Source organism: Polistes dominula, unplaced genomic scaffold (genome assembly GCF_049000335.1).
Source record: "Polistes dominula isolate Pdom_NZ unplaced genomic scaffold, Pdom_raw_medaka contig_78, whole genome shotgun sequence".
Taxonomy (NCBI): Eukaryota; Metazoa; Arthropoda; class Insecta; order Hymenoptera; family Vespidae; genus Polistes; species Polistes dominula.
The window spans coordinates 3,140,894-3,162,129 of NW_028301042.1; the positions used below are offsets into that span (position 1 = coordinate 3,140,894).

Consider the following 21,236-nt stretch of genomic DNA (forward strand, 5'->3'; position numbering starts at 1 on the left):
AGCGAAGATATGTGAAAGAATTTTAATGAATTTAGTAAAACACGCGTAAAATATCCTTTTTATTACTACTCTTTTCCTTTTTACGGGGTTCGGATTACTTTCTTTACGAGCACACGTTTTCCACTCTCACACGTTTATTCAATACATACTATGAAACGGGTCGTGGTTTTTTTACAGCTTCTCTGAAGTCAACCGCACAAAACACGGTTTTGTGTGTTGTATTTGGTTTCTTTGAGAACAGGTCACCTATCCATATTACTAACTGTGTTCAACGTTGCTTGACTTTAATGATCAATTGGAAACTAATAATCCAACGTGACTAAACTATCGATGAGAAATTTATAACAATTTTTATTGGGTATAGAACTTAATTAGGTACTTTTTTTTTCTTGAAAATTTTATTACAAATATAAGATATTTTTTTTTTTTTAGAAAATTTTATTACAAATATTAGATACAAGAGAGATAATGTTTGTGACTAAATTATCGATGAAAAGTATACAATAATTTTTATTGGATATAAAACGTAATTTTAGATGATTTTTTTTCTTGGAAATTTTATTACAAATATTAGAAACAGAATTATGTTTATTATTTTTTAATAGTCTTCTATAACCTAGAAAGTAATTTTTGAATGTAATTTACATGTAAACAAAGATGGTTTGCTGACAATGCAATTTTTTGTACATTTTCGGAACTTTTCAACCAACTTGAAGTATTCCTACAACAAATAATGTTGTAAAGCCCAAAAAAGATGATATTCCTACAGGCCCAGGTTCGAAGAATAAGACCCCATAAAGGAGAATTTCCCATCATCAAGGAAAACATGGTGTTTCACGTTCCTAATGCAACGTTTCATGTTGCAAAATAATAAAATGTTGTTTTAGGATCGATAAACGAACTTTTTGCATGTTTCATAAATTAGAGAAGTAATATATTCCATTTTTAATTTCGCATAAATCATGTCAATAGTTTAAACAATAGATTTTCTATCTTGAAATACGAAAAAGAATTTGGTGAGACAAGTGATTTTTCTGTACCTTTTCATAACCTTTTTAGATTATTTGTGATAGATTGATATTCGTATAAGTGGAACCTAACCTAAGTGGTACTTTTTATAATTGAAAGAACGTTCTTTGAGATTGCATCAAGGACGTTAAGAAATTCGAATTCAAATAGAAGTAACGATCATTCAAAAGTAAATGCACCGAATTAATTTTTGAGTGAGTAACCTAAAATGACAACTTTAAACAACTCGTAGGTTATTCGTCATATGAAAAAATATTTCAAACAAAAAATTTTGTATAGTACTTAAGTGAAAGTACAGTGTTTTTATTACAGTTTTATTACAGTTTTATACAGCTTACTTTTTTATCGAGATATTTGAATTATCTTGAGTTTTTTAACCTAATAAAAATAAAACTGAAAAATCATCAAATTTCTTAGCAATCAAATTTATTATAAAATAAACATTGAACAAAATGTAAAATAAACTGTATAAATAAAAAAAAAAAAACAGTATTATTAGTATGATATACCAAGGACGAATAAATAATAAATATTACATGTATATGTGTAAGAAATGAATATGTAAAAGTTTTCTTGAAATGTTTACTAATTATCTAACCTAACAAAAATAGTCTATCTCTTTTTAACTAACCGAAAGAATCGTTGTTAGTTGAGAGCACGTTTTTGTTAACGTAGGTGTCTAACAAAATACGTGTGTCTCTTATTTTTCGCGATGTCAAGGCCGTCTTTGCTCGTTAGAATTTCTCTTTCTCTCTCTCTAACAATTCTATTCTTTGTATTTTTACACTTCTTTCTATTCTCCCATCTCTTTTCCCACTCCCATTCTCTTAGAAAACTCGACAATAGATTTTTTTTCATGCCGTAGTCTCCTGGTAAACATACGCACTCGTTGCTTGCTGCTGCTGCTGCTGCTGCTGCTGCTACTGCTACTCGCATGGTTTCTCTGTAACAATGAATAAAAAAAAAAAAAAAAAAACGATGAAAAAAAGAGAGAAAAAAAAAGAAAAAAAAGAAATCTATTATTCTTATTCTTCATCAAAGATTCAACGGTTAAGAGAAATAAATGAAATTTTTGTCTCTTTACTTTAGCAAGTAAAAATTCTATTGTTGATATTTCGATAATTTCTTTTTCAAATTTCTTTTTTTATCCTCTCAACAGATAATAGTTTTTGTTTTACGTATTACGCGAGTATTCCCGAATGTCAAATGATTTTTTTTTTCTTTTTTTTAATAGTACAGATCGGTAGTAATCAAACTTGTTCGTAATATAGGTTAGTTTCTGATGATAAACAGGTCGCAAAATGGCGTCAGTTGAAGATCAATTGACGAAAGAAAAAAACTATTGAGATTGGAAAACAATAATATTGTGTGTATTTACATAAATTATATTTATATACTATTAATAGGATGCTCCGGAAATGTGTTGTTGTGGTTTTGTAATAAAATGTTGATTTAATATAATTCTAAATTATTTAATAAATTGTAACAATATTGAAAATTTGCAGTACCTACAGACCTAGATAACCTCTAAATAATAAATCCTTAAATTAGTAATAAAAAATAAAAATAATCTCGATAAAAACTATCCTATATTTTAAATTGAAAAAAATCACATAAAATAAAAAAAGTTTCGGTTAAATTAAAAAAGATCGGTTCAGTAATTTTGAAATTATTAATGGAAAAACATATTGTGACACTGAATTTTTATACATATATATAAAGATATTTATTATTAATATTAATATATTAGTTATAAGTTAATATATAAATTATAATCAGATCCTGAGGAGAGTGGTGGGGGAAATTTCGGTGGTAGGGATAAGTGTGTTCTGCGGTAAATTACGGTTGCTAAAAGAAAAAAAAGGAAAATGCGCAAAATTGTTGACTGGATGTATCGAACCGCATGCAGCCTTAAGAGGGGGGGGTGAGTATTTAATATTAATATACTAGTTATAAGTTAATATATAAATTATGATCGTGATATGAGGAGGGTGAAGGGGGAAATGCCGGTGGTAGGGATAAGTGTGTCTGGTGGTAAATTGTGGTCGTTAAAAGAAAAAAAAAAGAAATGCACAAAATTGTTGACTGGATGTATCGAACCGCATGCAGCCTGAAAGTTTAGTATTTAATAATAATATATTATTTATAATTTAATATAAATTATGATCACAGATCCTGAGGAGAGTGGTGGGGGAAATTTCGGTGGTAGGAATAAGTGTGTCTGGTGGTAAATTATGGTTGTTAAAAGAAAAAACAAAATGCACAAAATTATTGACTGGATGTATCGAACCGCATGTGAGCTGAAGGTTTAGTATAACTGATTCTAAACTCTAAACTGATCGCGGTAATAATTGTCTTCTAAATATGATTATTTTCGGCCCAACAGAGGTTATCCCTGATGATAACAGTAATCGAATAACTGGTGCTGCTCTCAGAGAGCTAGCAGGATTAATTCCAGTATCCGAATTAATTCCATCGATCCATATATAGGTATAGACATACATATATATGTATACACGTATATAATATATGTATATGTATTCTATGTGAAAGAGAGAGAGAGAGAGTTAGGCAGCTTGCTAAAACGGGGTTTGGCTTTCGAGTGGAAGTCCCCGTCACAAGCGGTCATTTCACCGCGTCAATTTTTAAGTGATTGCATGTCGATATGCTCGATTAAGCTACGCGGTAACCCCGACCTTAGGTTTCTTTTTTTATTTTTCATTTTTTTTTACTTTACTTGGGGGAAGAGGAGAGCAGACGAGGTGGGGAGACATCACCCCAACCTCCTCTTTCTTCTCTTTCATACCGGTGAACTATTAACGTTAACGTTACATTTTTTTCTCTCTTTCTCTATTTTTTATTCTTTCAGGAATATTAAAAAATGAATATTCTTGCATTCTAACTCATGGTACGTCTGCAAAAAGAAAAATGAACTGGACTCAAATTCTCTTCGAGTTTGAGGATTTTTTTTGTTCTCCCTACCAACAGTACGAAAATAATAGACTTCGTTTATTTTAAAAAAGTACGTTGAATTCATAGCGAAATTAATTTGATTGCTTTTGTAAATAAAAATTATAACCCACTTTTTTTGAAAATCAAATTCCAACCTTTTGAAAATATAATTCTATACTTGGGTAAATGGTATTTAAATATTTACAAAAACGGTTTCATTTTTGTTTTTCATCGAATCAATTATTCTTAAAAAGAAAAATTTTCCTTTTCTTTTATTTTTAGCCTTTAAAGAGAAAAATTAAATTGAGACACAAAACTAAGAAAAAAAATTTCTTTGTAAGTTCTAACTTTTCTGGTACGTATTTTAGGTTATAAATTTAGCATACGTTGTTACACAAATTTGAAATTGTAAAAGGAAAACACGAGGTGCTAAGAAGTAACATGAAACGTTGTTCGACTTACCTGCGTATTATATTCTCCTGTTAAATAATTAATTATCGCTTACTTGAAATTTAATGATTTTATTAAAAATATAAATTAAGTACTCGGTAAAATTTGTTTTACAATAAGTTAGTTCGAACAAAATTAAAAGAAATTAGAAAAAGTTGTGTACGATTTTTTTGTTAATTGTTATCCATAATTTGGATTATATCCATTATTATTATCAAAATTGTAAAAGGAAAACAAGACGTGCTAAGAAGTAACAAAAAAGGTTGTTCAACTTCCTTGCGAGTTATATTCTCTTGTTGAATCACTAATTATCGCATACCTGAAATTTAATGATTTTATTAATTAAGTATTCAATAAAATTTATTTTACAATAAGTCATTTGTGTGAACAGGATTAAAAGAAATTAGAAAAAGTTATGTATGATCCTTTTGTTAAAAATTGCAACTTTTTTGTATTATCGAAAAGGTTTGGAAAAATTAGTTGAGTATAATTAAAAAGGGACGCTTGAATTACCTCCTGAGACTTCTGAAAAGCTAATTGTCCGTGCAGGTCTACTTCTCACTCAGTTATAACACATCCCCCACTCCTTCACCCAGTTATTGCGCATGCCCACTCATTCACCCATTATAACGTATTCCCACTCTCCCACCCAGTTATAACGCATCCCCACTCCTTCACCCAGTTACAATGCATCCCCACTCTTTCACCCAGTTATAGTCCGGTCTGTTGGGCCAGTAAACCAAAATGTTCTTCCTATTCGTCTGTTAGACATCAATCAGAACTCATTTTATTAATATTAGAAGTGGAATCATTTTCTTACATGTTTAGAGGTTACATCTACAATTCTTCATTTATTCGCAAGTGAAGTTTAGGCATTTCCTATAATTTTACACATTGTTTTTTCTTTTATTAATAACAAAAACTATAATTAATTTTAAGTAATTTATGCTAACATAATACATTAACATGAATAACAACATATAATGATAAATGTAAACGTATATAATTGTATTGGTATAACAAAATTATTAATTAGCAAAATCTTGTTTCTAAATCAGCATTTTCCTGCAACTTTCCACATAAAGCGAGTTATGCTGCGAAATGCAGTGAAATGATTGATAGTTAAGACATGTGTCCAACGTTTATGTTGGATATCGTTCATTCTTGTATTGTGGTATAATAATCCAGTATTTTATGCTGCATGGTTTTTCCCTTCACTTACAAAATATGTCACAAATGTACAAAATAGCGAGAAAGTACTTTTCAGACCAAGTAAATAATGAAATTATACATTAAAAAGAAATGTTTAAAAATAGTTTCATTTCAAGAAACGTCGGTGACAAATGAAATGATCTGACAATGATTCAATCCTATTGACACCAAACAAAAGAATTCAGATTATATGTGATAAACGTCATAGTGTTAAGAAACAAATAAATATTGGGTTGTCCGGAAAGTTCGTGCTGATTTTGATTGAAGATTGAAATGTTTTGCAATTTAAATTGAAAACATGAATTTTCCGGACAACCTAATAGTTTAAAAAAAGGATACATATACATATATTATATTTGTTTAAATATAATATAATAAATGTTTTTATAAAGCAGATAGAGATATAATACCAAAACCTAAGAATAATTCTCACATTCCTTCTGATATTAAATTATATCACTCTTATTATGTCAAAACGATCATAGATTTAATATCCCAGAAGAAAAATCTTCAAGTTGTCAGATCAGAAACGTTTGGGAAAACGAAAACAGAAAAGTTTATCCGGGTCTAAGTTCTAAGTTCGACATTACGCGTTTACTTGAAACCCTCTAACCCTATCCAACCTTCACCAAGGCCCACTCATACCTCTGACCAGTAGTCACACACCCTTTAGCTCCAAAACTCTCTTTACCATCTTGAACGTTTCAAAAAACGTCGGAAACTAGCTAGCTAGCAGCACTAATTCAGAAGTATGAATTACTGTCACGTCTCGCTAAGGTTTTCTGAACGCGTTACGTAATTTGTACCGTTCGCTCGCTGTGCCCGCGAGCCGTGAGTCGAATAAATCATTTGCCACTTATCACGCGAAACTTTCGAACCATCCGGAGTTTTACCTTCATCCCCATCTACCACCTTTTCACCCCCATCTACCAACACCACTACCATTACAACCTAAACCAGCTCATGTTCCTTAGCATTACCATCACAGAAGTATCGTTCAAATGCACACATACACACCCCTAACTCCTACCCTCACCCCTTTCCTCTAGGTTGAGAATTCGAGACTCATATGCGTTCTCTTGTCGCGGTTTAGCTGCAGTTTTATCCTCCCACTCCTCCTCTGTCATTCCCGTTCCACATTCCTCTTCCTTTTTCTTCTTTTTCTTCTTCTTCTTCTTCTTCTTCTTCTTCTTCTAGTTTTATAGGAACGGGAAGAGCAGGATGGCCAAAACGATTTATCCACGTCTTTGGAAAAACATCCTCGCAAATCGACGAGAGGAATTCGAAATTTGAACCTATGTTTCCTTCGATGGGCTCTATGTCTGTCTCTCTCTTTCTTTCTTTCATTCTTTTTCTAACATCGTCTTTTTTTTCTGATTTATTATACGAGCTTGTCGAAAAGTTCTTAAACGCGTGCCAAATGTTTCCCTCCCTCCCCACCTCTTAAAATATTATAAATCAATTTTTCATTTTTTCGTAAATTCTTTTTTGTTCTTTTTTTTTAGGTTAATTTTATCAAAATGATTAAAACGATGAAGAAAATGTCAGATATTATGAGATATAATAGAAAGAAAGAAATAAAAAGATAAAAAGGAAAAAAAGAAACAAACGAAAGAAGATACGCAACATCCACGAGGAATACTCTATACAGGTTTTTTTTACAGTAAACTACGTTATGACAGAGAATATGAAAATACTTGGTGTCTCATATTCCCAATTGACCTAAACGTAAATTCCAACAGTTTCTGTTATTAGCATGACGAGAAGAAGAAAGAGTCAGTTATGTAAATTGTATAAACTGTTTTAAATATATATTGTCATCAAAGCATCGTGGTATCTTTCAAAAAAATATTGTTACAGGTTACTACATGTTAACCGTTAAAAAAGCCGTATGATTTAGGTTATGTAAAAAATAACGTGTATATAATAATTGACATTTTAAAAAGAAACAAAAAGATTTAAAATATAACTTCAAATCAATACTTTCGATGTAAATCAGACATTTTGTTTGAATCCGTCTCGTTTATTATTACAAACCTTTCAAATATCTAACCCCTTTTTTCTGTACCATCCTGTATGTCGTCATAAAAACGTATATAGACAAACTTATAAAATAACATCGATTAATAAACTTATTTGTTAAATCGTTTATGCTAGAATACGATCAATTATAAACACTGATATTACATGAACCAATTATCGCTAAAGTTACACTGAACAATTAACTACTGCAACTAGAAACGTGATATGATATTCAACATACAAATTTAGAATGGTATTATATATACAGTTATATGATTTCAGTTACCATATCCTATTATTAGTAGGAAGATATAAAACTTATTATATATACATAATATACTACTTATTATAGTAGTAATATAAATATATATATATATATATTAGTAGTATATAATTAATATAATAGTTAGTAGTATAATATAATACTATAAATTATAATATACTATAAATATATATAAAAATATATATAATATAATATTATAAAATTAGTAGTATAATATAATACTACTAATATAAATATATATATGTTTTATTGTATCTGTATTTTCAAGATGAACAAATAAAAATCAAAATAAAAATTTAAAAGAAAGATAGAAATAAATATAACGACAAGATCGAACAATCGGTCTCGTTAGTAAAGACATTTTTCATTTTGATCGGAAATAAAAAAGTAAAAAAAAAGAAGACAGAGAAAGAGTGGGGGAAGGGGGGGAGAAAGAAAATAACCAGATTCACGTATAAAATGTCACCGAAGTAATTCCCATTCGTCTGATATTTCTCGATCGTTTCGTCAATGCATGTAGTTAGGTACATATGTATAATATATATATATATATATATATATATATATAGATAGGTATAGGTAGGAAGGTTGGTATTTCCTGTTGAACAGGACATCTCGCCTTATTCCTCTCTTTTTTTTTCTTTTTTTTTTTTATATTTCTCTCTTTCTTTTTCTCTTTCTTTTTCTTTTTTATTTTTTTCTCGATATTTTTTCAATTCTATAGTAGGAAGGTATTGCATATTCATCGAATTCAATGGCAGTCCAACGCTTCTCTTTATATTCGAGTCACCAACCTCCGACTAGTTCTTTTCAACCCCTTTTGCTTCATCCCCTTAACCCCTGAAACCCAGTACACCTTTTTCTCTCTCTCTCTTTCTCTTTTTTTCATTCTTTGTGTAACTCTTGTATCTTTTATTGCACAGTTTGGTGCATTTGTAGGACTAGGTGTCTACCGTTTCGTACTTTCGAATTTCGTTTAAATTGAAATAAGCAAATATATATGAAGTAAAATATCTATTAATGTTTTAGGGTGAGGATAATTATAAAAAATTTCTCAGTCTGGTAATATTTTATGAACATTGAATTATTGAAGGTGATGATAGAAAATGTAATCGATTAAAATCAATAAATAGGAGTATTCTTTTATGATTTATTTAAGAGATTGAACACAGCACAGTTTTTTTTTCTTTTAAATTTTGCATTTTTCGTTGCACTGTTTGGTACATTTGTAGGTTAGGTGTCTACTTTTGAGGTTTTGATTAAAACAAATTAAATACATTTTTAAAAATAAATCTAAAAATAATTTTTAGGTAACGATAATTATAAAAGATTTCTCAGTCTGGTAATATTTTATGAACACTGAATTATTGGATATCATGACGGAAAATGTAATCGAATTAAATTATTAATAAACATTAGTATTTTCTTATGATTCATTTAAGAGATTGAACATTTAATGCACATTTTCTTTTCTTCTAAATTTTGTATCTTTCATTGCACTGTTTGGTGCATTTTTAGGTTAGGTGTCTACCCTTTCGTATTTCTGAGTTTCGTTTAAAATGAAATAAGCAAATATTTATAAATTAAAATATCTTTTAACCTCCTTTGTACTAAGAATTATATTTTCATTTTCTTCCTAGCAATTTTCAATGTTTTCAAATGTTTGTAATTTGTAATTTACTTAAACTGAAAGATATAACAATTTAAATATGTGTTATGGAAAAAACAAATTTAATTAAATATCTGTTTTATTTAGACTAATGTTGTATTTTGTAATTTTCGAAGTGTATTCTATCTTTTGAGATAAAAACTGATGTCGAGTGTGACTCGACATAGAAGTGCATAGGGTTAATGTAAAAGTAGTGACGATAATTGTGATTATAGATACAATTATAAAAGAACCGTCAGTTCAGTAACATTTTATGAACATTTAATTATTGGAAATCATGACAGAAAATGTAATTGATTAAAATCAATAGACATGAGTATATTTTTATAATTCATTTAAATGACTGAACATTTAAAGCACAGTTTTTCTTCTTCTAAATTTGTTATCCTCCACTACACTGCTTGGTGTATTAATAGGTTAGGTGTCTGCCTTTCTATTTCCAAATTTCGTTTAAAACAAAATAAACAAACAAATGAATAAATATTTTATTTTTTATGATGAAGATAATCATCTAATATTTTTTGATTAATCGTATTATTAAAGATCATGACATAAAATTCAATCAGTTTTGAAACTCAATCTACTTCCAAATTTCATTTAAAACAAATATAAATAAACAAATGAATAAATATTTCATAATATTTTAATTTGTAACATTTCATAATTATTTGAAATATTAAAGGGATTGAAAATTTAAAACACAGTTTTTCTTCTTCTAAATTTTGTATCTTTCATTGTACTCTTTGGTGCATTTATAGGTTAGGGTACTTTCGAGGTTTCGATTAAAACAAATTATTGTAGATAAATATTTTTCAATATTTTTGGATGATCAGCCTAGCTGATCAGCTGAATCCGTCAGCCTAATAATATTTAATGATTATTGAAATTATTAAACATGATGACATAAAATTAAATCAATTTTGGAAATCAAACTATGATAATACTCATTTTTATTTCATTTAAGGTAATGTTCTTGCCGATATTTATACAGTATATTCTAAATACACCTTGACAAACAATCTTAACGCGTGTGTACAAAAAAAAAAGTGAAAGTTACAAACAAAAAATAAAATAAAAAAATGTCGATGAAAGGGGTCCCCAGCAGGAGTGTAAATCACGGGGTGCTCGCGGGTGTCGTTTCATGAGTTTCACTGTCTTTTCCGAGTTCCGGGAAATCGACGAAATGGCTTGGCTCTTGGGGGATGTGTTTGAAAGAAAAGAAGAAAGGAAGGAAGGAAGGAAGGAAGCTAGGAAGGGAAACGGAAAGAGAAAAAAAGGAAGAAGAAAAAAAGAGTGGGGAGGGGGGGGGTAGAAAAAAGTAGAAAAAAAGGAGGAAAGAAAACGTAGCACACGTGTGGCCCATTCGTTTCGATCTTCCTTGCTTCGTTCGAACCTGAAAAAGATCGTGTATGTGACTGTATGCGTGTGTAGGAAAGAGAAAGAGAAAAAAAATGGAGGGGAAAAGAAAAAAAAGCTACCTGGTGAGGGTAGTAACGCTTCGAGGGTATTTTTTAGAAGCTTGTCGGCCATCTCATATCCACCCTCCTTTCCTCTCCCTCTCGTTTTCTCTCTCTTTCTTTCTCGTACTACTCATACATAAATACTTATAAACCTGACGGTCAGATTCCCAGAAAATATCGATAAAATATTTATTTATATATATATATATGAATACGTAAATAATTTAAAAAGTAAATAACATTTTTGTTAGAAAAAAAAACTTAACAATACCAAATTCGTGGCATAGAAAAAAATATGGTGAGTTAATGTTAACATAAACGAAATGTGACTAATACAACAACAACTATTACCACTACTAGTAGTACTACTATTACTAGTACTACTACTACTGCAATTAGGGTTAACATCTTACATATTTTATTACTTTATAAATTGCATAATGGATTGTTTTTGTAAAATTTATTTAATTAACTAAACAAACACACATCTACTTTTGGTTAACCCTAATTTTACTATTATTAATATTAATACTACTACTACTAGTAATACTACTACTGCAATTAGGGTTAATCCTATAGGTTTATCGTGTTATAAATTTGCATTTATTGCTTTATAAATTCCCTAAATAGATTGTTTTTATAAAATTTATTTAATTAAGAGAAAAAAACACACACACAAACTTTTGGTTCACCCTAATGTTACTAGTATTATTAATACTATTACTACCACTACTACTGCTATTACTACAATTAGGGTTAACCTTATATGTTTATTGTGTTATAAATTGTATAAATGTATTGTTTTGTTAAAATTTTTTTAATTAAGAGAAGGTAAACACACACATGAACTTTTGGTCTACCCTAATGTTACTATTATTATTATTAATAATACTACAATTATTATTACTACTACTACTGCTGCTACTACTACAATCAGGGTTAGCCCTATACATTTATTGTGTTACAAATTGCATAAATGGATTGTTTTTGTAAAATTTTTTTAATTAATTAGACAAAAACACACACGAACTTTTAGTTCATCTCAATGTTACTATTATTATTATTAATACTACTATTACTACTACTACAATTAGAGTAAACCCTATATGTTTATCCTGTTATAAATTTGCATTTATTGCTGTATAAACGTCTTAAATGGATTATTTTTGTAAAATTTGTTTAATTAACTAAACAAACACATACGAACTCTAGGATTCACCTTAATGTTACTATTATTATTATTAATATGCACAAAATACACATATAAATATACACACAGACACACATACACACATGTACGAGGTAACGGAGAGAAAACACATGTAAAAGTTGGTGCAGCGAGGTATGCAATCGATTTCTCGGAATCCTATCGGCATGTCCGGAGCAACCGGTATTTTCGCACGACTTAGCGAGCTCGATTCCACCGATACGACTCGTAAAAGTTAAATCGTTCGTTCTCAACCTCCCATCCTCAACCCCACCTCTAATACCACTACTCTCCTCTCCTCTCTTTTCCATTCGTTCACCCACTCATCCATCTATCTACCCATCTACACACACCGTACACATACATATGTATATATAGGATCGAAATAGCTAGCACGGGTAGCAGATAATCAGCCCATCTCTCGGTTTTTGGTAATAATTCTACGGTTTCGTCCCTTTTCCAATAAGTTCAGATTATGTCATCTTTAACTTTACATAATTTTCATGCTTTCATTAAATATTTTATTTATTACTAGCTTTGTGTGCTTCTGTTATGCGTTGCTGTATTGTGACTTTAATATAAAATGTTGATTTTTAATATAATTTTAAACTATTGGGTTGTTCAGAAAGTAATTTTGTTTTTCTTTCGTGAATATGAAGACAATTTTTTTAATGTTTCAAGGTTAAACCTAAGCCTTTCAAGTGGGCATTGAAATGGAACGTGGACATGCGAACAATTAAATTTGATAAATTTAATCTCTCACCGATCCCATGTGTTGTTATTTGCCGGTTTGCATCAACTAATTGTGTCACTTATTGTGTCAGGAAAAAACGAAATTGTTCGGAAAGTAATTTCGAACCCACTATTTAATGTTCAGTCAAATTAATCTCTTAGGCACAGCTAAATGTTACGTGGGATTGTTTCTTTGTGCGTCAGGATTCAATGAGAATTACGAGTAAACAATAAAACTACGATTTGTGACGAATCAATGGCTGTTCTCTACGAGAGTACATTTTAATGAAGTTTTTCATGATAAAATAATAATTTTTTTCAAAGAATTGATAAACATATACTTTAAATTAGACAATTTACTTTAATAATTAATAATAAAATTAAGTATAATATATTTTAAAAGATATCCGCTAAAGCCACTATAGTGGCGCGTTGTACTTAGAAAATAAACAAATTATTTTTTTAACTTATAAAAATCCTATAGATTGTAAAGTGTCATTGTATTAATATTTAAAACATTCTGTTAGAATAATATAAAAACTTTTAGTTTAAAGTCAAATGAAAGAAATTGTTAGCAAAATAAACAGAGAGAAAGAGAAACGGAAGTATGAAAAAATGTAGGACTACTTAAATAGGATTGAAACTATGATGACTATAAGAGAATACCATATTTTCTCTTGAAAGATACTTCCCTGGACTTTTACCGCGTGCTATTTGGCACCGTTAGAATCGATACTCGAGTAAACAAGTTAACCGCGTCAAGAGAGTGAGAAACCTACACAGAAAGAGAGAGAGAGAGAGAAAGAAGAAGATAGAATCGATTTTTCAACGTCTAGCATCGATACTAACATAAGAGAGTGTGACATGTTAGATTATCCAACGATTTTCAATGTAACGAGCTGTCTCTTTCTATAACTACACTACTACTTATACATATATATAGGTGAATATATTGATGTGTAAAATGGGAGACTGATATCTGCTATTCAGATGTATATATACAGGATGAATCTTGTAACTGGAACGGGTAATAACTTTTTTTTAAGTAACAATAAAAAAAAATGATAAAGGAAAAAGTTATATGGCACAACAAGTGTCAACTTTTTATGACTTTAATTTTTTTGAAAATGCATCGATGCACCCGCTAGATGCAGTTGTACTTTTTTTTTTAAATAAAATTTTATATTTTTTTAAACATTATTCGATTCCTTTTTTTATTCTGCGTAAAAAAGTATTAAATGATGGTCATCGAAATGTCAATAGTTTACGAGATATTTGAAGTTTTATATCGGTAATGTATTTTATTACAATAAATGTTCGAATGTTACTCCATTGCATTCTAAACTATATAAACTATATAACTGTAATCTATAACTATAATCTAAACTATATAACTATTTATATAAAAATTCAGTGTCATAATATGTTCGTCCACTAAAAACTTCGAAACTGCTCAACCGATTTTAATGAAATTTGTTTTACTTTCTGTGATTTGTTCCAACTTAGAATATAGGATAGCTTTTATCGCATTTCTAAAATTTTTTTTGACAAATTTAAAGATTTATTATTTAAAGGTTATTTAAATCTTTAGATTTTGTAAGTATTCCATAGTCGCCATATTTCAATTCAATTATTTCAATTTTTTTCAGATTTATATGGGACACAACCTTACTTTTTCTATTTTTTCTTGTATTATTATTTTATATTGGAATCTCTGGCAGGGGCGTGGCGTAGCAATTCAACCTATTTACTCTAATTTTGAATTTAGCCACCAGATAGCGTATTCAAGTGCTAGAGATCCCACGTGGCGTAGCGATTCGACCATCTACTCCAATTTTGAAATTATCCATCAGATAGCGTATTCAAGTGCTAAAGATCCCAATATTTCATTCTAATTGTAATATCCTTTTTAATGTTTGTCTACATATAATTCTGAAACTACTAAACCGATCTTAACGAATTTTGTTTGATTTTATGTCATTTGTTCTAACTTAGAATATGGGATAATTTTTATCGCAATTATTTATTAAGTTTGTTTAGCAAATTTAAAGATTTATTATATTTAAAGGTTATCTAGATCTTTAGGTTTTTAAAGTATTCGATAGATGTCGTAGTATTTTAATTCAATTATTTCAATTATTTTATATACGACAAAACTTTACTTTTTCTATTTTTTCGTATATTATTATTTTATATATTCCATTCTAATTGTAATATCATTTTTTATGTTGTTATATTTTATTAAAATAATAAATACATATAAAATTTCATGTATAATGGAATATATATATATATATATATATATATCCATGTGTAAAAGACTGATATCTATCTATTCAAATATATATATATATATATGTATATATTGAAAGGGAAGGCTGTGAGAAGGTGTAGAAGAGAAAGAGAAAGAGATTGAGGGGGTGATAGGTGGGTAGGTAGGTAGGTAGGTGTGTGGGGGAGGACAGGGGTGCGCATGTCGATGCTCAAGGCAGCCAATGGACTGGTTGAAATATTAAACGGGAGCAAAGACCCTGTTCTCGTACACCACGTAGCTAGCCGTGGTTCAATTTCTGAGTCGGGCCTGGCTCGCCGTAAAGGGGTGGTTGTTGGGGGGTGAGAGAGAGTTGTTAGGGGAGAACGGGACGACGGTGTAGGGGGTTGAATGGAAATAGGCGCCTGCTCGGTGGGGTAACATTCGGTAGATGAAGTGGGGATAGGACAAGGTATGATGGTGGGGCAAAGGGATACACGCTAAAGGCACAAACCCAACGTCGCATCTGGCGACATCTACGTTCCACGAATAACCAGGTCCAATATCGTTACTGCTACTACTACAACGTAATACATGCGTGCTAACTTTCACACACTAACAAATACCTCGTCATAGTCATCGTTGTCCACTATTATAACTCTAAATAACTAACACACAAACACACACGCATATATATATATATACGTATAGAGATTCTTAGAGGCACGTGGGGTTGTACTACTACTACTAATACTGTTACATAGTACTTAGGACATGCGTGCTAACTCTCACACTAACAAATACCTCGCCATAGTCATCGTTGTCCACTATTATAACGTTAAATAACTAACACACTAACACACATATACAAATACATATAGGCACAAAGATTCTTGGAGGCACGTGGTGTTGTATTACTACTACTACTACTACTACTAATACCACTACATAGTACTTATGACATGCGTGCTAACTCACACACTAACAAATACCTCGTCATAGTCATCGTTGTCCACTATTTAACTCTAAATAACTAACACACTACCACACACGTATACATATACGTATAGAGATTCTTGGAGGCACGTGGAGTTGTTACGCGCAAGTAGAGGACACGTAAGTAGAGAGGGGGACGAATTGGGGGTTGAATACCCCTTCTACGAGATTGACACACTGACGCTAACCCAACTCGGGGATAGATAGACACGTTAAAGACGGATACAGAGAAACTGACACGCGTTAATACAAACAACAACTCTCTAAACCCCTCATATAACTGTATACACACACATATATATGAATGTGTTCCACGTACGTGACCCTGGATGAAGAATGTCCACCTTCATTGAGGTTGGGGGTGTGGTGGGGGGTATTGGCAAAGACTTTCAACACATGAGTTCAATTTTTTGCAAAAAATCATTCAATCATTTTATTTTTCTTTATTTATTGTCTGTATAAAAATTAATATTTTTACTGTCTGTCTTTTTTATCAGTTTTCTACTTGAACTCTTTCAATAAAAATTTCGAACATTTACGGTTGAATTCTATTATGTTGAATCATAAGTTTTGTGAGTATTTTATACAGTTAACCCGGCATCCTATAATAAGGTTTCGTTATAACATGATTCATAAATTGCTATAACCTTTTTACAACAGGTTTTGTACTTTTACTAGCACTGGTTTTTTTTTTAACATGATTTTATTTAACATATTTAAAAATCCAATTACTTTAAAATAATAACGTGAAGTAATAATAAACTCTGGGTTCTGGAATATGGTTGGTTCTAACAACATGAAATTTTCTAGAAACCTATTTAGCTTTAATTAATAGGATAAGTTATTCTGTATTTAATATTTTCAATGTAAACTTTTTACAATAACAATTCAATGTTATGCAATTTATGATACAACTTATTAATATAATTTAATATTAATAAATAAATAAATAAATTAATTTTTTAGGAATCTATTTAGCTTTAATAATTCGGAGAAGTTATCCTGCATTTAATATTTTCAATGTAAATTTTTTACAATAACAATTCAATGTTATACAATTTATGATACAATTTATTAGAATAAATTCACGAACTTTTTGCTATCATCCTAATATTTTTTGTTTATACGTTTTCTTCTTTTTTTTTTTATTTTTTTATTCGTTTTTTTCTTCTTCTATTTCCTCATGCAAAATTTATTCTCTCTCTCCGGAGTTGGTGGATATTTTTCCGTTAAGTTGGCTCGTGCCAGCACGTATTCCGTTGGAAACACGTTTGAGAGAGTGTTCCCCCCCTCCTCCCCCATGTTTTCTTCGATCATCGAAAGAAATGTAGATTTTTCTACGTGAAAACGATAAAGATTTTTTTTTCTTTTCCTTTCTTTTTCTTTTCTTTTCTTTTCTTTTCGATTTAAGTTGTCCGCTGGTCTCGTACGAAATTCTTTTTCTTATTTCACGTATCATATTTTTTGTTCTCTTTGACCTTTTTATTTATTATAAATATTTCAAACAAAAATAAGAAAAATCTTCGATATGAATAAATTTATTCGATTTCACCCCTTTCCCTCCCTTTTCACCGTGTCTTTCGGTTTTTCTGCCGAATTTCGGATTTTCTCGGTTTAAATCTGACAAATTCGAATTTGTTTTTTTTTCGAAGAACGAGATAAACATTATTTTCTCTTTTTTTTTGGTTGTTTTGGGTTTTTTTTTAGATATATGTATATCCAAAAAAAAAAAAGAATCGTTGATATAAACCAGTGTTGAGATTTATCATAGCAAGTGAAACCCTTAAACCACGTAGTAGAAGGGTTGAATTATTGTTGCAAACCGAGCGTTGCCGTTCTCTCTATTGTTTCTATTATTGCATACGTCACCTGTGTGTAAAATGAATTATGCATGTAAGTAGATACGACTAGTTAACGGCAAAGTTCGTTGTTCTGCATGTAGTTGTATGTAATATGTAGTATGCAGTAGTAGTAGTAGTAGTAGTAGTAGTAGTTGTAGTAATATCAGATATCAACCCGTGGTAGAACCTTCTATAACAAGTGATATACGTTTTGCTTTATAATACGAATTCAAAAAGCACATCAAGAATTATAACTAACATAAGAATAAATAATTCATTATGAAATTATATTTTTCATTATTTTTTATTCATTTCTAATTATACCCAAATTATTCATTCATTTTTGTTATATTTATTCGTAAGGAAATTGTAAATCAAGATTTAATTCTTTCAGAATTTTGCAATCGAATACAAATTGTTCATTTTTTGTTAACAATAATTCAAATCTATTTGAATTATTCTTTTTTTTTTTTAGCAAATTTTTGGAATAATAACTGTTAAATAAAATATTATTTGTTTAATTGTAAAAAGATTGATTTATTTTTTAATAAATGCTAGTTTTTAATTTTGGAATGAATTTATTTTTTTTCAAGAATTTTTCAATGGACTAAAAATTGGTCGTGTTTTTTTTTTTTATAACAATAAATTAAATTTATTTGGATTATTTTTGTTTTTTAGCAAATTTTTAGAATTAGGATTGTTAAATAAAATATTTATTGTTTAATTGTAAACAAAATTGATTTACTTTACAATTGATGCTGGTTTGTAATTTTGGAATGAATTTTGTTTTGAAAAAACATAATTTATATTTTGCACAGAAATTGCAATTATTAAACTATTACACACTCTTTAAAACAAATAAATTTCTTATGACATAAAAGTTTTTAGCCATAAAAAAATATACAAACTCTGACGTAACCCTGAAGCAACCCTTAACTCATATTTTCACATCAGAAATGAGCAACCTTTTTCAACAAATTTGTAATTCCGTTCTACTAATTCAAAAGCACAAAAAAATAATAACTAAATAAATAAATTAATTAAGTATAAATTAATAAAATATATAGATTAATTAAAAATATAAATTATTTAAAAAATAATAATTATTTTAAATTATATATTATATAATTTATATAATATTAATATAATATTTTATATTTTCTATAAATATAAATTAATTAAAAAATAATTTTTTCTAATCGAACTAATTGTTCATTCTTTTTTTAGTACATTATTGCAAAAAAAAAGCGGGAATTTATTACTAAGATTTTTATCACAAAAAAATTTCTAATTTTTCTTCCAACCTAGGAATTATTATTTTAATTTATAATAATATCATATAAATATATATATATGTTATATTTATTAATTTATAAATCTTATAAATAATAAATATTTATTTATAATTTATATATATATATTAATTTATAATTATTTATATATAAATTAATTTATATTAATTATTATTTATTAATATTTTTAATAATTTTATAATTTTTATAATTTTATAATTAATAATAAATTGTATAATTTTTATTATTTATATTAATAATATAATTCCTGGGCTTACCGGGCCTCGTGAAGAGGTCCGGGGGCATGGGTGAGGCCAACCGGGCGCGTCTTCAGGTGGCGGATAGAAGGACGTCCAGGGGAAAGGTTGGTTTCTCGTGGCGGGGAGCGAGGCGTCAATGGTGACCGCGACCCCGGGCACGGGGGCCTATGGAACCGCGGGATAGCGCAGGCTATAAGGGACCCGGCTGACGTAAAATCGGCCCAAGGGACCGAAGGCTTCGCTGTGGACCACTCCCCAATCCAAGGTGGAAGCAATCGTGCCGATGGCTGGATGGCACTTGGGTAAAGTGTCGCAAACGATGCCCTTGGGGTACCGGGCAACCCCTCATTGTATTTTACCTTATCACCGCAATAGGCTCTGTGGTGACGGACCGTTTATTTCCTGTCTACTCGTGGGACTCATATGGAAGCCAATAAAAATCACACACAAACAAAAACACAAGCTGGCGTGGGAACATCACAAGAAGAACCGACTCCAGTCCATACAGCTGAGAGCGGAAGCGGATCGGATCCCGTGGAACAAATGACGAGGGCTCTGGATCTGATCGTCGGAGACTTGGTCTCGAGCGTTGGAGAAGAGGGATCGGCGAAAGATGGACCCACGGACTCAACGCTCAAAACACCTAAGAATAAAAATCGGAGCGGGGCTCCGAGGAGAAGGGCACGCAAAGCCAGATTGGCTTTGCAGTGTTCAGTCTCCAAGCTGTACAGCGAAGAAGTGGAGAAGGGAGCAGCCACTGGTCAGGGCTGCATCGATCCTAGTAAGAACGGGAGACTTCGAGGAAGTCAACCGCCTTGGGGGTAACTGGTGTCCAAAGGAGTACCATTTCCAGCACAACTATGAGGTCCTCTTCCCAGACAGACAGTCATGGGCAGCGAACCCAAATCATTTATTGGCACCCGCGGGGCCCGTCTGGTATACGGATGGGGCTAAAGCGGGTTCCAACGCGGGAGCAGGGGTCTGGTCTGGAGGGTCTAGGATTGAGCTGTCCTACACCCTAACCGGTACCGCCTTTGTTCTCCAGACGGAGCTGTTTGCCATTCGGGCCAGTGCTCACAGTATCTTGGAAAGGGGGTACTATGGCAAACATATCTACATCTGTAGTGACAGCCACACTGCGCTCAGACTTGTACACAGCACCGTGGTCAAGTCAGGGCTGGAGAAGGACTGTGTCGACTTGTTGACACGGCTAGGCAGTGTCAACAGAGTAAAGTTGCTCTGGATGTTGGGTCACAGTGGCGTTCAGGGCAAGGAGCTTGCCAGACTTGGAACTTCACGGCACGATCCGGCAAATCGGTGCCATATCAGCGTGTCATGGGGGCTTATGCGGAGGAGGACTAAGAAGTGGGCTACGGACCGCTTCAGGGATCTCTGGGTGCAAGGTCCTGGCATGAGGCACACGAAGGTTCTGTTCTCAGGGCCCTGGGAGAAACTAGGTACCGAGTTTATCAACCTAGACCGAGCCCAATTGAGGCTGGTTATGGGATTGGTCACCTGGCACTGGCACCTTGGAAAGCACCTTACGCGACTGGGCCTTGCACAAGACTCGGTCTGCGGCA

General features: G+C 31.0%; 1 protein-coding gene and 1 long non-coding RNA gene across 7 annotated transcripts in view; one reads left to right on the top strand and one right to left on the bottom strand.

Moving 5' to 3' along the window:
• LOC107071877 (uncharacterized) overlaps positions 1–21,236 on the top strand; it is a 144,408-nt gene that overhangs the window by 26,021 nt on the left and 97,151 nt on the right. The window lies entirely within an intron of this gene.
• On the bottom strand, positions 10,322–12,493 carry LOC107071395 (uncharacterized). The gene is made up of 3 exons (XR_001476440.2): positions 12,367–12,493; positions 11,096–11,203; positions 10,322–11,010 (listed from the first exon to the last, which is right to left on the bottom strand). It is a non-coding gene; the product is annotated as an uncharacterized LOC107071395 (long non-coding RNA).